This window comes from Phoxinus phoxinus (genome assembly GCF_949152265.1).
Source record: "Phoxinus phoxinus genome assembly, chromosome: 2".
Taxonomy (NCBI): domain Eukaryota; kingdom Metazoa; phylum Chordata; class Actinopteri; order Cypriniformes; family Leuciscidae; genus Phoxinus; species Phoxinus phoxinus.
Genome location: NC_136877.1, coordinates 54,269,398 through 54,274,397, shown reverse-complemented (window position 1 = coordinate 54,274,397; position 5,000 = coordinate 54,269,398).

The following is a 5,000-nucleotide window of genomic DNA, read 5'->3' as shown; positions in this document are numbered from 1 at the left end:
AGGTATCGCACACACCGGACGCGCACTTTCATGTGGCCTGCAATATTAAGGACATTATGGAATTAAGATCATGTTATGAGGCTTCTTGCTTAGTCTGCACTTTATCTCTATCTCAGAGAGCGTCCGTTAACTGAATGTATCCTGAAAATCCGATAACATCAGCAATTTTCATTCAACCAGCTGATTTCTGTAAATGAATGTAAAACATGTATATTGCTGCAAAGTCATAACGACGATTTGAGACAAATAAATGTATATAAAATGTATTAATTTATAATAAATGTAATATACAATGTGAATGGCGCTCTCTGGCGCGGCAGGATTCATTTTGAACAAGGTCCTGAGCCGTTGCTGGGCGCCGCGGACAGACGGCGAATGGCGCCGCCGGTGTGTGTGTGTGTGTGTACACTCAGAGAATAAAGTGTTAGAATTTTAAAGACGTGGCTCTGCGCGACGCATAGATTTATCTGTTAAACTGTTTGTTTGTTTGTTTTGCTGTGAACTTGAATGTCATCTTCTGTGAAGAAGACTGCAGTTACAAAAGAGAAACTAGATCGCAGGTTATTTTGCTTTAGTTTCCAATTGACTGAAGAAGTATTGTTACATTATGTTCTTAATAAATGTTTTAAATTTGACAATGTAGTGTGGTACATTGCGAACAAAGGTCAGATATTTTGCATAAAAGTTTGGTCTAAAAATGGCATAGCAACCTATATGAACCTATAAAAAAAAAAGAGTAAAAACCGAAAATCGAATCGAACTGTGACCTTAGAATCGAAAATGTAATCGAATCGAGGATTTGGAGAATCGTGACACCCCTACTACTAACCTGACTTAAATATTAAAATATTAAATATTAAGTTGCTGACTTAAAAAATTGTATTATAGTTACATGTATGAATTAAGATAGATGTCACTTTTAAATGCAACTTTTAATGACTTCTGCAGTCTCACAATGATTCCCTCAGGACAGCACAGATCTGCAGAACAGGCGTTCTCACGCATCAAGGGCTTCATTAGCGGCTCCAGGTGTGCTTGAGATAGAACACATGACATATCTGAACTGGCGAGGTTTGTTGAGTGTCACGTTTCACTGCCTGTTAGAAATATGGCTAAGGCAAAAGAACGGTCCAAAAGGTTAGGATAAGATTTAATCGCAAACAAGCAACAGGATATAACACGATAGCGAAGGCACTAAATGTTCCTCGAGACACAGTTAGAAGCATAAGCCGCGTTTCCACCGCGGGAACTTTCCCCAGGAACTGGGAACTGTGGGCTGGGACTCGGTGTGTTTACACCGCAGGAACTGGGAACTGTGGGCTGGTGCTCTGTGTGTTTACACCGCAGGAACTGGGAACTGTGGGCTGGGACTCGGTGTGTTTACACCGCAGGAACTGGGAACTGTGGGCTGGTGCTCGGTGTGTTTACACCGCAGGAACTGGGAACTGTGGGCTGGGACTCGGTGTGTTTACACCGCAGGAACTGGGAACTGTGGGCTGGGACTCGGTGTGTTTACACCGCAGGAACTGGGAACTGTGGGCTGGGACTCGGTGTGTTTACACCGCAGGAACTGGGAACTGTGGGCTGGGACTCGGTGTGTTTACACCGCAGGAACTGGAAACTGTGGGCTGATATTCGTGTGTTTACACCGCAGGAACTGGGAACTGTGGGCTGGGACTCGTGTGTTTACACCGCAGGAACTGGGAACTGTGGGCTGGTGCTCGGTGTGTTTACACCGCAGGAACTGGGAACTGTGGGCTGGTGCTCTGTGTGTTTACACCGCAGGAACTGGGAACTGTGGGCTGGTGCTCGGTGTGTTTACACCGCAGGAACTGGGAACTGTGGGCTGGGACTCGGTGTGTTTACACCGCAGGAACTGGGAACTGTGGGCTGGGACTCGGTGTGTTTACACCGCAGGAACTGGGAACTGTGGGCTGGGGCTCGGTGTGTTTACACCGCAGGAACTGGGAACTGTGGGCTGGTGCTCGGTGTGTTTACACCGCAGGAACTGGGAACTGTGGGCTGGGTCTCGGTGTGTTTACACCGCAGGAACTGGGAACTGTGGGCTGGTGCTCGGTGTGTTTACAACGCAGGAACTGGGAACTGTGGGCTGGTACTCGTGTGTTTACACCGCAGGAACTGGGAACTGTGGGCTGATACTTGTGTGTTTACACCGCAGGAACTGGGAACTGTGGGCTGGTACTCGTGTGTTTACACCGCAGGAACTGGGAACTGTGGGCTGGTGCTCGGTGTGTTTACACCGCAGGAACTGGGAACTGTGGGCTGGGACTCTGTGTGTTTACACCGCAGGAACTGGGAACTGTGGGCTGGTGCTCGGTGTGTTTACACCGCAGGAACTGGGAACTGTGGGCTGGTGCTCGGTGTGTTTACACCGCAGGAACTGGGAACTGTGGGCTGGGACTCTGTGTGTTTACACCGCAGGAACTGGGAACTGTGGGCTGGTACTCGTGTGTTTACACCGCAGGAACTGGGAACTGTGGGCTGGGACTCGTGTGTTTACACCACAGGAACTGGGAACTGTGGGCTGGGACTCTGTGTGTTTACACCGCAGGAACTGGGAACTGTGGGCTGGTGCTCGGTGTGTTTACACCGCAGGAACTGGGAACTGTGGGCTGGGACTCTGTGTGTTTACACCGCAGGAACTGGGAACTGTGGGCTGGTACTCGTGTGTTTACACCGCAGGAACTGGGAACTGTGGGCTGGGACTCGTGTGTTTACACCACAGGAACTGGGAACTGTGGGCTGGGACTCTGTGTGTTTACGCCGCAGGAACTGGGAACTGTGGGCTGGTGCTCTGTGTGTTTACACCGCAGGAACTGGGAACTGTGGGCTGGTGCTCGGTGTGTTTACACCGCAGGAACTGGGAACTGTGGGCTGGGACTCTGTGTGTTTACACCGCAGGAACTGGGAACAGTGGGCTGGTACTCGTGTGTTTACACCGCAGGAACTGGGAACTGTGGGCTGGGACTCGTGTGTTTACACCACAGGAACTGGGAACTGTGGGCTGGGACTCTGTGTGTTTACACCGCAGGAACTGGGAACTGTGGGCTGGTACTCGTGTGTTTACACCGCAGGAACTGGGAACTGTGGGCTGGTGCTCGGTGTGTTTACACCGCAGGAACTGGGAACTGTGGGCTGGGACTCGTGTGTTTACACCGCAGGAACTGGGAACTGTGGGCTGGGACTCGTGTGTTTACACCGCAGGAACTGGGAACTGTGGGCTGGGACTCGTGTGTTTACACCGCAGGAACTGGGAACTGTGGGCTGGTGCTCGGTGTGTTTACACCACAGGAACTGGGAACTGTGGGCTGGTGCTCGGTGTGTTTACACCGCAGGAACTGGGAACTGTGGGCTGGTGCTTGGTGTGTTTACACCGCAGGAACTGGGAACTGTGGGCTGGTGCTCGGTGTGTTTACAACGCAGGAACTGGGAACTGTGGGCTGGTACTCGTGTGTTTACACCGCAGGAACTGGGAACTGTGGGCTGGGACTCGTGTGTTTACACCGCAGGAACTGGGAACTGTGGGCTGATACTCGGTGTGTTTACACCGCAGGAACTGGGAACTGTGGGCTTGTGCTCGGTGTTTACACCGCAGGAACTGGGAACTGTGGGCTGGGACTCATGTGTTTACACCGCAGGAACTGGGAACTGTGGGCTGGTGCTCGGTGTGTTTACACCGCAGGAACTGGGAACTGTGGGCTGGTGCTCGGTGTGTTTACAACGCAGGAACTGGGAGCTGTGGGCTGGTACTCGTGTGTTTACACCGCAGGAACTGGGAACTGTGGGCTGGGACTCGTGTGTTTACACCGCAGGAACTGGGAACTGTGGGCTGGGACTCTGTGTGTTTACACCGCAGGAACTGGGAACTGTGGGCTGGTGCTCGGTGTGTTTACGCCGCAGGAACTGGGAACTGTGGGCTGGGACTCGTGTGTTTACACCGCAGGAACTGGGAACTGTGGGCTGGTGCTCGGTGTGTTTACACCGCAGGAACTGGGAACTGTGGGCTGGGACTCGGTGTGTTTACACCGCAGGAACTGGGAACTGTGGGCTGGTGCTCGGTGTGTTTACACCGCAGGAACTGGGAACTGTGGGCTGGTGCTCGGTGTGTTTACACCGCAGGAACTGGGAACTGTGGGCTGGGACTCGTGTGTTTACACCGCAGGAACTGGGAACTGTGGGCTGGTGCTCTGTGTGTTTACACCGCAGGAACTGGGAACTGTGGGCTGGGACTCGGTGTGTTTACACCGCAGGAACTGGGAACTGTGGGCTGGTGCTCGGTGTGTTTACACCGCAGGAACTGGGAACTGTGGGCTGGTGCTCGGTGTGTTTACACCGGAGGAACTGGGAACTGTGGGCTGGTGCTCGGTGTGTTTACACCGCAGGAACTGGGAACTGTGGGCTGGTGCTCGGTGTGTTTACACCGCAGGAACTGGGAACTGTGGGCTGGTGCTCGGTGTGTTTACACCGCAGGATCAGGGTCTAAATGAAGTTCCGGGTAAATATTTCCCCCTACGAAAGTCCCTGCTGGCGAGGTGGTACTTTTCCAAAGTTCAGGAACTTTCGGGGGGCGGGACTTGTGCGCTGAACGTGCTGATCGGTTGTGTTCAGGCCACATTTTGATTGGATGACTCGACGCAGCATTCTATTTTAACCGCCATTTTTAAAAATCTATTGCGGTTCGTGGCTTCATGCAGTAAGAGTCGTCTGTCTGCAAATATGGAATTAATTTTTTTTAAACACAGCTGGACCGACGACGAGGTTCAGGCTTTATTAAGCGTATTTGTGGAAGAGGAGATTTTCTGCACGTTCGTCCCAGCCGTCTCACGGTCAATGTCCGCAATAGCTGATAGCATACATCGTCTAATTTTATATCTAGCATTACGAGCTTTCTGAACACGCTTTAGTATCAGTGCTCGTCTCTTTTCTGCCGTTTTGTTAATTACCTCGTTCAATATCTTACATTAAGACACTGCCCATTA